Raw genomic sequence first — 12041 nt, 5'->3', positions numbered from 1 at the left:
GGTGGCAGGGATAATTAAAGGTACGAAGCCGTTTCCATAGAAGGAACAATTACATAAACTGGCTCTCTTCCGTCTGGGGGAAGAGATGACTGAGGGAGGCATGACGGGGAATAATAAAATCCTGCGCGGTGGGGGGAAGGTGAGCGGGGACGGGTCGCTGGGGTTCCCGAAACGGGGCACCAGTGCGGGAAGAGGCAGCGGCACCTTGGGGTGCGAGCGCCGTTGGCGAAGCGTGGTCGGGATCGACCTGTGGAAATGGTGGCCTTGGGTGGAGGGAAGATGTGAGAAACTCCTCTGGGGTCAAAAGGCAATTAAGCAAATTCCCGACAGGAGAAATCCACCGAGGGCGGGTGAGCCCAGTACTTGTGGTGCGGGGAACCCCCCCGGCGGCAGGCGTGCGCCCCTGGAGCTTCAGCTCTTCCCGAGGCTTTGGCTGCAGGTCTCTGTCCCAGAGATGGGATGGGGAGGTGGGGGACCGCGGCCCGGGCTGGTTTTCTGTTAAACCATCATTACTTGCTCCCTGAAGGTGGGAGCGGTGGACGAGGCCACCGAGCTCTGCAGCCTCCTGCCCGGGTGCCGGCTGCGGAGCGCTCTCCTGGCGCGGGCACCGTACCACTGCGAAGGAGACCTCTCCCCCCTCGCTCCACCTCCTCCGAGCTGGATCTGGATGTCCCCGGGCCAAGCAGACGGGGCAGGAGCGAGGACGCGATCCCTCGTGCGGGAGAGCGCTGGCTCCTCGTTGCGATGCTCTCGCCGGCTCAGCTCAGCGTGGGGAAGTCTCTGGCGACGGTGGCTGGGCGAGCGGGGAGATGCATCTGAGGACACCGGGCTCGGCAGCAGCGGGGTTTGTACTCTGTTCTCCACGGCGAGAGCAGCGCCCACGCATTTGGTGCTGTCTCTCCTTCCTGCCTGTTCCCATCCTTGGAGATGCCGCCCGCCTTTTCCAGCACTCTAAGCTGCAGGATGAGGAAAGGGCTGCAAGAAAAAATCCATGCCTGGGTTTTTTTGTTGTTTTTTTTTTTTTTTTAATTGGATTAATTCCCTGCCCTGGCTGTGCTCTGAGGTTGATGCATCTCCGAGGAGATGCTGGTGGGTCATCTTCCAGGTCAGGCCTGGGTCTTAGTTCCTGCTGAAAGTGCTGTCTGTGCAGGTGAGCCTTGTTCTGAGGACATGGGGACCTTCTTCCTTGGGGCTCAGCCAGCCCCTGGCATGTCCCCCGAGGCAACCGCCGAACCCGAGTGGCTCTCACCACCTCTCAGTCGCCAACACTTTGTTGGTAGCCCCCAGCACGCAGCGGGCTCGCAAGCACGGGATAATCCATCTGGGAATGGTCCCCGGGAGGTCTCGTGCTCCAAGCAGGGTCAGCCACAAGGTTGGGGCGGGCTGCTCAGGGCTTTATCCAGTCTGACCTTGAAAAACCCCCAAGGACGGCGATGGCACTGGGAGAGCTTGTTGCAGCGGCATCTCCCATGGGGCCGCATCTCACCAGCACCTGCGGCCTCCGAGGGCGCGCGGGAGGAAGGGGCTGGACGCCGCTGTGGGCCATGACGGTGGTGTTGGGTTTGTCCTCCCCGGCTGGGGCCGAGGATGCCGGCCGCTGCCTCCCCCTTGCCAGCGCGCTGCCGGCGGCAGCCGAGCCGGCCGCTCCGCTCGGCGCTCCGCACCTGCGGGGGTGGCATAATGAGCCGTGTCCTTGTCTCAACCTGCCGCTTCCTCTCCCGGCAGCGTCTGTGCTGCCAGCTGGGTTATTTTTTCTTTTTTTTCTTTTTTTTTTTTTCTTTTTTTCCTTCCTGCCTCTAATTCTCAAGTGGTTCCCAGCCGGTGCTGGCACACAGCCTCCGCCAGAGACCTCCTCCCGGGCTGACCTTTGCAAACCCCCTCAGATGAGCGTGCCGGGGCTCTCCTGCCACCCCCGTAGGTGCAAGCGGCTATGCACGGTGGTGGGCAGCAGTGCGTGGGAGCGCTCGGTCCTTTCCAGTCCCCTGCTGTCCCCACCTGTGCTCGAGCTCTGCTGGAGCGGCCAAAACCCAAAGGCAAGAGCGAGTAGGAGGAAAGGGCAATGTGGGCGATGCTGCGGTGCTTTATGGGGCAGAGCAGGGCTCCACCAGGCAGATCCTGCCTCTGGACAACCTTGGTTTGTCCTGACCTACCCCGCTGGCTCCCACGCGGAAGCACCAGCCAGCACAGGTCTAAACGGGGCACGCAGGGTGCGTGGGGCTGGGGAAGCCCCTGGTCAGAGCCGCCTCTGCAAGCCCCCTGTCCGAGCAGGAGAAAGAGGAGAGGCGGTGTCCCCACCCTGACTTGGGGATGCTGGAGCATGGGGAGTTGTCCCGGGTTGCCGAGGGAATCAGCAGTAGGCATGGGATTCGAATCCGGAGCATCTGGACTCCGGTCCTGTGACCTCGGGCGTCCCCTGGGAAGGGAGGCCAGCTGTGCTGGGGAGCCCGAATAGCCTCGGTCGCCCCTGGGGACCCGTCTGCACGTGGGGGACATGCGCTGAAGTTTGGCTTGGCTCCCTTTCAGCTTCCAGCCTTTGCTCTGCTTTCCTCGGCAAAGGCATCTTGTAGCACTTGCTCTGCTTTCCTCAGTGAAGGCGTCCTCGATGGTTTCTCCTGGGGATGGCTCTCTCCAAGTTACGTTTTAACCAAGTTATTTCCAGTCTGCATTTGAGTGCCAAGCGCACCGAGCTCTTCTAGTCTTTTCAGCCACCCCATCATTTGAGGAATTTTGGCCTTGAGACACATCCCGAGTCCCTGCTTTCCAGGGCAGGGGCATCCACGGGTGTTCCCAGCAGGGATGCTGGCCCTGAAGGTCACAGCTGGAGGTGGGTGGTGTCCGGGCTGGAGACAAACCCTGCTGCATCTATTGGGAGTGTGTCCATCTGATGCTTTTCCTTTTGCAGATCTGCCTGGCATCTAATCCTTGATTTGCCAAATGAGCTGACAGTGGCGAGATGCAATGGGTTCATCAGGACACAAAGTGGTATCCAGCCGACTGCTCTAGGACGCTTAGTACCTCGGTGATGCTACCAAATCCGTGACCTCTAAAAAGAAAAAATGACCCCGGGGTTGTCAGGTAAGGAGAGTTTTCTGAAAGAACAGGCTGTCTTGCCTTTATTCTGGTCTTGCCTCTTCTCCGTTGCCTCCCAAACCTCCTTCCCTGTGACTGCCCTGCCCGACGGCAGCTGGTGCTCGGCGGGATGCAGGCGATGTTGTGCTGGGGGCAGAAGGCTCCCCTGGTGCTGCAGCGGTGCGGGGCCGCTTCCCTCCCTACCCGTAGCCTGTAACTACTAACCCCTCTGATTTTGCTCCTTCCTGAGCATCCCATCTCTGTGGTCCAGTGGGATTATGGATGGTGGGTGGGTAAAGCCATAAAGATCCCTGTACAGAAGGAGAAGGGAAAGGAGGAAGATTTCCAAGCACTGCCCCCGGAGTGCTGGAGGGTGCTGAGGTGCCCCAGTCTCATCTTTGCAAGCAAAAGCCTTGCCTGGAGCTTTTCATCAGGAGACTGAGACACCAGCCAGCGTTGAGGTTGAACTGGGAGGGGATGCGGTAGTGAGTGAGCTGGGGATGCTGGCAGGGACTGGCTCAGCATCTGCTGCCCTGGCTGGAGGCCGGAGCGAGGATGCTTTTCCTCTCTGCCCATTTCTCGCTCAGAGGCAGAGTATGGAGAGATGGGGCAGGGGGTGGTGGCGGCGCGTGAAGTGGCCAGTGGTTCACCCTTATGGGTCACCATCTGCAAGTCAAGCAGCTTTCTCCTGTGTCCCTGGCCCAGAGGGCAGGCCTTGGAGGCTTCTGTTTAATCTGGTCTCCCTGGGTGCTCATCCCTGTGGTATCTGGGCACCATGGTGAGGATTGCGGAGAGGATTCAGCCTGGCATGCGGTGCCCAGAGCTGCTGCAAGGCACCAAGATAAAGGTGCGGTTGTCTCTGGCAGGCCCCTCACAGAGCAAATACATCCGAGCCTGGTCGGGGTGTCGGTGGGTTAAGGTGAAAGCGAGACTTTGCAACCCCTACCCTCCAATTTTCGGGAAGAGAGCGAACAAAGAGGGAAAAGTTACAGTGCCATGTAATTAGAAAGCAAATGAGGAGAGCAGCAGCGTCTCTGCATGAGAAAGGGCTGGAAGAATTAACGCTTAAGAAAACACAGCCCCAAACTAATTACCCGCTTTGCTTCAACCTTCAGTAAGGGCACTGAATGTACAGCCCGAAGGAGGGTGAGGAGTGGGAGGGAGGCGGGGAGGAGAAATTGCCGCTGCCGGAGGGGAACAAAAACACAGAGCGCTCGATGTGCCGGGCTTGGGCAGAGGGGCTGAGCTGCGCCACGGGTGCCGGGATTGCTGCCGCACGCTGGGACGGTGGCAGGGCTCCCCTTCGGCAAGCCACCGTCTTTAAAGCATGGCTTGGGCTGGAGAGTATTGAATGCCCTGTTTCGTGAAGAAGGAAGAGCAATCTGGGCAGATACTAGCCCCTGTGTCTGGTCTCGAATTCTAGATAAGGTTGAGGAAAAATGAGAATATTCAAAGTCAAATGGGAAGAGCAGCCATTGAGGGGGCGGGCAGGGACAGGGCGCAGGCTCTGGGCTGCGAACGCTGATGCTTTTGCTTATTCGAGGCGTGCGGTCCGGTGCTGCATCCCTGGGTCACACCGATGCGAGCAGCAGCCCCCACTGCAAGGAACCCTCCCTGTCCAGCGCAGGTGTTGGCACGCGTCTGCGGCAGCGATTAGAGGGGGGAAATGAGCTGGGTGCCCGTCCCGGGGTGCCTGCAGGTACATCCGTGTTTCCCTCCTGTACAAGGGGAAGGAGAATAGGACCAGGGACGTGTCGTGACAGCTGACCATCCTAGATGCCAGCACCTGGGACCTGCCCGCCGGCTTGGGAAGGTGGCCCTGGCCAGGGCGCGACGCCGCGCTCGCGGGTGCCGCACACGCCGTGCCGGCTGCTGCCGCTGCACCGCGGCTTGGTGCTGCTGGGAGGCTGCCAGGTGAGGAGGCGGGGGGGTGGAGATGGGATGTTTTCTCGGGCACCTCGCGGGGCTTAAAAGAAGAAGTTATTCTAGGAAAAGAAATTAGCTGAATCCGCTCCATCTCCCTGCTCGGTGCGGTGGCTTGTCCCACACTCGGCTGGAGTTACGTAAGGACGCGCCGGCAGAGCGGGAGCAGGCAAGGCAAGCAGGCAGGCTGCAGGCAGGCTGCAGGCAGGCTGCAGGCATCGCTCTGCCCCGCTGCTGCCTGGCCGTGCCTGCGTGCACCCCGTGTGCACCAAACCCCCAGATGGGGTCTGCAGAGCCATGCACCACAGAGCGTGCCAGGCGTGTGTGTGCACACGCATGTGAGCAAGTGTTGCGTCCGCCCAGCATCGCGCACAGGTGTGTGCTGCGAGCCTGCGTGTCCCAGGGGAGAGAGTTTGCCAGGTGACAACCCCAGGCCAGACCTTCCACCTTAGAAATGGAGGTTTCCGTCCATGTGTGTCCCACGTGCATGTGGCGCTGGGCCGGCACACATTGTGTGCCATGCACATGCCTGTCCCTGCATGTGTGCCCTGCACAGGCCCTGCCAGGTCCTGCTCAAGCTTTTGGGGATGGAGGGACCTGTCTGGCCACGGTGAGGGGTTTTGCTGCAGCAGCGTCCCCTGTAGAAGGGTCTGCTCTGAGCTGTGGGGGCAAACATGCCTGGGAGTGCTTATGTGTGTGCTAACAGGGCATCTCCCACTTGAGAGTCTTGGATTTGGGGCCAAAAAGTGGCAGGGGGGGCTCCCCCCCTCCAAGGGAACGTGGGTCACCCCACCACGCCACGAAAGGGGACGCATGTAAAATTTGCTCCAACCAGGGTTCCCCACCGGGGTTTGCGTGGAGGGACACGCACGCGTGCGGGCCGTACTTGCATTTCGGAGCGGGTGGTGAAGAAGGTGGCTGGGGGGGGGATTCCTGGAGGGCGCAGGGGTGGGCGCACGCGTCTGCCGCACATGCCTCCCTGCGCGTGTGCTTGCATGTACGGGCAAAGCTTCCGGAGAGGGTGAATGAATGAGGCAATTCACTATTTCAGCCTTGGCTCTGGTGAGGCTTTTCCTTTAGAGGCAGGCGTGCGCCGGCGCGTGGGCTCCTGCCTGCGTATGCGCGTGGGCTCCTGCCTGCGTGTGCAGGTGGGCGTCGAGGGGGCTTTCGGGAGATGTTTGCCACGTCAGGGAATTCACTCCGGGGGCTGGCGCGCGCCCCCGCCACGCTCGCTGCCTCGTCGGCTTGGTGCAGCGTTGTGTAACGTCCGAGGCCCCGCCGGATCTCCTTCCCTGGCAGCGAGGGATGCTCCGGCTGCCCTCCCTGCCCGCTGCCAGCGAGACATTCCCCCGGCCAAACAGGGTGAGAGGGGCGGCCCTAATGTCCCCTCGTTCCCTGGGGATGCCAGTGCCTTTCCTCCCCTTTTCTTTTCCTTGCCCTTGGCAGCCAAAACACAGAGGGGACATTTTCCAGCGTCTCTCAAACTTATGCCACTCAAACAAGGTGTTTGCTCTGGGAGAGGTAAGGGCAGGGGAATGGGTCTCCCCCCCGCAGGGGACCTGCAAGTGACATCTGCATGCGGGTGCATCTCCCCAGGTGCCACGACCCATGAGAGCCGGGCTGAGACCCAGCAACTCATCTCATGCCATGCTGGGGAGAGGAGGAGATGAGGCTGGCAGGGCCCATCGTGCCCAGTGTCCGCAGCCCGTTGGAGGTGCCTGGGGGAGATGGGGCAGCTTTGTTGCTCCGGGAGGCAGAGGGACGGCTGGGGGCAAGGGGGGATCTGCCTGACATTTTTGTCTCTCCGCCGGCAGCCGTGTTGCCATGCCAGTACAGCCGTTGCCATGCCAGTACAGCCGTTGCCATGCCGGTACAGCTGTTGCCATGCCGAGGATGTCAGGTTGCTTTGAGGATGAGGAGATGGGAGATGATGCTGGGGTGATGCTGCGGTCTCTGAATCCCACCTCGCTGCCAGCCCAGGGACCTGCCGGGCACGGGCCGGCTCGCGGGGGGCCAGGCTGTGACAGAGGTGTCACTGCCCAGTGCTCCCCCAGCATCACTTGGTGCTCAGGGTGCTGGAGGGATGACCTGACAGCAGCCTGGTATGTCCGTGGTGGTGCTTTAGCAACCAGATTTATAAAGTCATCAAATAAAGAAGCCAGGATTATTTGACAAGCCCTGTTGAACACATGGGTTGTAGCCCCTTCCTTAATTTCCTTTCCTGCACCATCCTGGACTGTGGTCCTGCTCTCATAGCCTATAGATGTTCAAGGCTCATCCCCTGCCTCGTCCCCACTCCCTGACCGTAACACACACATTTCAATTCTGCAGCATTAAAGTGAGCTGGAGACCCTTGCGGCACTCCTGGCTGCAAGTTTCGGGGGCTTTCTGGGTTAGAAATGATGCTCCCCTTGCAAACGTCCTCCTGGGCTGGAAGGGCCAGAGGTCACGCAGGTTCCTCGGCTCCGCTTCCCGTGCACGGAGCAGCCTGCAGGCTCCCCCAGCTTCCCGTGCTGGGTGGGCTGGGATGTTTGTGCCCCAGTTACGCTGCAAAAATCTTTGCAGAGCGGGGAGAAGAGTTGCAACCTGCAGGTCAACAAGGCAGGGTGGCCCAGCTGAAGTATCAGCAGGAGTTGTGGCTCCATGTGCTTGAGTTGCTCTTCTCTGTCCTGCTGCTAGCCCCTAAAGCACAGGGTGACCCCAGGAGTTAGGTTTTGTACCTGTCAGCCCTGGGAACAGCTTATGTGGTGGGGTCCCTTCCTTCCCGGGAGAAGGGATTGGCCCCAGAAGATGCTGAGCCCCTGGGTCTCAGCATCCCCTCCTCCTGCCTTTCATTTTTGTTGTGCAGCAGGGGACAGCACTGCTGTGCTGGGCCATGGCTCAGGAGAGATGCCATAGTGGGGTCTTTTTTCCACCTTTCTCTCCCCATCGATAAAAATTCACCTCCTGGGCGCTGAGGCGAATTTTTGCAAGGCCAGCGCATGTCTTTCCTCCAGCAGCCGTCCCGGCGCAGCATGGTGCAGCCCGTCCGCAGGCATGGGGCTGGCCCCAGCGTCGGAGCAGTGCGGCCCCCAGACCAGCAGAAATAGCTCCGCACATAGCCCACCGTCCGGCTGCCGGCGTGTCGTGGGAGGGCAGGGACGGGGCTGTGCATGCCTGGGGACCTGCCCTGCGCAGGCAGCTGCCGGGAGTTTTTCCATGCATCGGGGATGCTGGCTGTCCTGCAGTGCTAAGGGCAGGTCTCCGAGCCAGCGCCTGGCCGCGGGGTTGGGGCCAGGGCAGGACACCTCCTTGGCTGCAAGTATTTTCTCCCCAAAAAGTGAGCTGGCAGCTCCCAGTCCCCCAGCTTTTGTGCCGTTTCTCACCAGCCCGGTACCGGGTGTCCTGCCGGCCGGCGTAGAGGGGGAGCGCTGCCAGAGCATCCCACCCAGCCTCCACCCCTCTCCTTCCAGCCCCCCTCCCTCCGCCCCCGTGCTCCAGCCTGAATAATTCCTCCTCTGCCTGGTGGTGTGCAGACTGCTCTCCTGTCCTTCCCTTAGTCATCACTCAGCCGAGCGAGACAGATATAGTTATGTGCGGCTCCTCGCGGATCAGTCACTCCAGCCCCCGGGTCGTTTTGCTGCCAGGTCGCGGGGTGCCCCGTGCCGAACACGAGGTGCCTCCCCCTTTGCTACCCCCATCGTCGCTGCCAGAGCCCCTAACCCGCGGCCCGGGGAGCGAGCGGCCCTGTCGATGCTGGGTGGGTTGGCAGATGGCCCAAACGGGGCTCCGTGTCCCCGTCTGGCTGTAGGCTGGGTGCCTCTGCCTGCGCCAAGCAGACTGCTGGCTTTCTGGGGTGGCTCGGATCCAAATCCCTGCTTTCCAGGTACCCTGGCTGCCTTCCTCCTTCCCTGGCCAGCCTTGGCCCCGTGGGGCTCCTGGATTAGTCCTGGACTGATGCCTTGTTACTGGTGTCCCCATCAGGTGCCTTGACACGGGACTTTGGGGGGGCAGAGGGGACTGTGTGTGCTGGCTTTTGGGTCCGGGGGTGCATCCCAGACGGAGAGGGGATGCTGGGGTGCGCAGGGACATGCACGGCATGGCACAGCTGTCCACTGCGCTACCCGGAGGGCCTGGCAGCGTCTGCTCCGACACCAGCCACGGGGCTTGGATCTGCAGTGCCAAAATGGGAAGGCAGGTCCTGCCCTTCGCCGCACCCCAAACCATTTCCCTCCCCACCTTATTTGGCAGCCGATGGCCCCCTTCACGCCATCCCCGGCACTAGATAGTAGCTGCTTAGGGCCAGCAAGGCGCAGGCGGCTGCGGAGAGGGGAACAGCAGGACACGGGAGCCCCAGGGAGCCCAGGGCTGGGGCCACCGTTCCCAGTGCCACCTCCCGGTCCCCCTGTGAGGCCAGGGCACAGGGAAGTGCAGAGGAGGCACCCAGGACTTGTGGTGTTAATGCGTTGCTCCTGCATGACCTCGCACCGAGGCGGGAGGGGACCTGGACACCCTGCCCGGGTGCTGCGTGGGTTGCCAGGATGAGTCACAGCAAAGCTGCTGCAGGGAGCAAGATGCTCGCCGTGTTCAGCACCACGCTGTGCCCCACCTCGTCCCCAGGCCGCCTCTGCATGCCTTGCACCGTACAGGCACCTCGTGTCCCTGTGCGTGGCCGTGCTGCGGGGAGGAAAGCAGGAGCGAGCGTGCCAGGAACAGGAGGCAGCGTCTGGCAGCCCTGCACCGTGTCAGGGCTACCGAGCCGGCAGTGTTGGGGTGGCAGGAGCCAGCGGCACGGCATGCCGGTGGGAGGCCGTGCACAGCCCCCTGCATGGGCTCCCGTGGGCGTTCCAGGCCATGTGCACCCTCCCAGGAGAGGAGCACACCGCATCCATGCCAGGGTGCCAGTGGGGTGGTGTCCTGTCAAGGCAGCTTGTCCTGCAGCTCCTGGCAGTGTGCTAGGGGAGATGCTGGGGAGGGGACTCCATTTCCCTGCTCGGGTCCCATACGGCTCCCTCCAGGCTGCCTGTGGACCCAAGCAGCACGTGGCGGGTCCCAGAAGGCGCTGGTGGGCATTGCTGTCGCTACCCCTCTCACCACGCCCGGTGCCTGGCTGCATTTCCATCACTTGAACATCCTTCCCAGCCCTGCGTCAGTGCCAGGTGCGGACAGACCCTGCGGCTGTTAGGGGGGTGCAGTGGGTCTGTGCAGAGGAGGGGGATGCCCGGGGCTCCTGCCAGGGGACACGGAGAGGACGGGGCTCTGGCTCCCCATGTGTCTCGTGGGGAGGGGGTGCTGGACCCGAGGGAGCCCTCGGCCGGTCCCTTTTCTCCATGGCCCAGGGTCTCCCAGCTCCTGGGTCCTGCAGAGGATGGAGCCCACCCCAGAGTGCAGGAGCCTGGGGCTGCTTGGGCTGAGTCCTGGCTCCTGACGTGGGGTGCATGGCCCAGCACTCACCCTCCACGGGCACATAACCATGGCGGAGGAGGGTGCTATGGGGCAGAGACTGGGGTCAGAGATGGGGTTGGGGCAGGAGGAGAAGGGGGTCACAAACCACCCTACAAAATGATTTCTGGGGACTGAAATGAGTCCCTGCATCCCTCCTCCCTGAGTGCTCTGATGGCTGTGGGACTGGTTGCTGGGCATGAGGAGGGAGGCCAGCTCCCTCTGCTCCACCGGGACGGGCTGGTGGCATGCTGTTGTGCCCCGCCTGTGTCCCCATCCCCGGTGCGGTGGCCAGGGATGGCTGTACAGTGTGCATGTCCAAAAGTGGCACCGCCTGCTGCCGGCGTGGAGCAGGGGCGACACCCTGTGGCCACCTCTCTGCTCGGGGGGACACACTTCTCAGGGCCCCTCGCACCCCTCCCTGGCCCCCTCGCCCCCCCAGTCTGCCCAGAGGCCTCCCCAGAGGGCTCTGGTCCCTCTAGGGACGCTGGCTCGGGGTGGGAGTCACTTCTGGGTGGTCCAGCCTCCTCAGCTCCATCCCCCAAATCCCCTCGGCTGCCCCCGCCCTCGCCCTGCTCACATCTGGGGGGATGTTGCTAAACGGGGACACTCATCGCCGCTCTGCGTGGTCGCTCCTGCTCTGGCCTGGGAGGGGAAGGACGGCTGGGGCCACCCGGGTGGCACTGCCTCCAGCAGCTGCGGCTGTTGCTGTCACTGTCACACACCGCCCAGAGAACCCCCCTTTTCTGCCGGTTGTCCCTGGCTGGTCCTGTGGCACCGACGGTATGGGGCTCTGACATCTTGCCCCAGCGACGGCCGGGTGCCACGGCTCATGGTGACACTGTCTGAGCCCAGTGGGTCACCCCTGTCCCCCCCGTGTCAGCACAGCTCCCTGCACACGTCCCCGAGGGTTGGCTGTCTCTGGTGTGGGGTACACCACGGCCACCTCCCATCTGGGGCACGCCAGGCCTGATGGCAACTAGCCAAATCCAGGGGAGCCCCGGGGACACACAGAGGTGCCCGGGCTTGGAGGAGGGTGCAAAGCCAAGCACCCATCTTCTCCACAAGCGGAGGTTTTTGGGGTGGGTGGCAGCCCCGTGCAATGGCCGCGCATCCCAGCAGAGGGTGCAGCCTCCCCGCAGAGCTGGGCACTGCTGCGCCCTGGAGTCCCCATGGGACAGCGGGGACACCCTGAGCGGGGCAGGGCGGGCAGCAGGAGGTGCTCCAGGTCCCTTGCAGATGGCAGAACCACCTGGGTGAAGGGTGGCCGATGCTCTGACCGCTGCCTGCTGCAAAATGTAATGCATGAGCCGGAGCTGCCCCCCCAGGACCCCACGACGCTGCCCCAGGCCCCAGGCTGGGTGATGCTGGCTGGAGCAGCCCCACGGGTGCACAGCACCCTCTGCGTGGCACCCGGCGGTGGGTGATAGACCTGGGGCGACGGACACTGGGCTGCACAGGCATTACCACTGCAGAATGAATTGCACACCCTGGGATATCCTTCCTTGCGAGGTCTGGCGGAGGGGTGGGCTTGTCAGCTGGTTCATTCCCCAGCATTGAATCCCACAGGAGCATCCCGATCCTTTGGTTTGGGGCCTCTGGGACTTTCACTGGGGAGGTTTGCACCA

Source organism: Platalea leucorodia (genome assembly GCF_965183815.1).
Source record: "Platalea leucorodia genome assembly, chromosome: Z".
In the NCBI taxonomy this organism is placed as follows: domain Eukaryota; kingdom Metazoa; phylum Chordata; class Aves; order Pelecaniformes; family Threskiornithidae; genus Platalea; species Platalea leucorodia.
Note: the sequence above shows the minus strand (reverse complement) of the source record.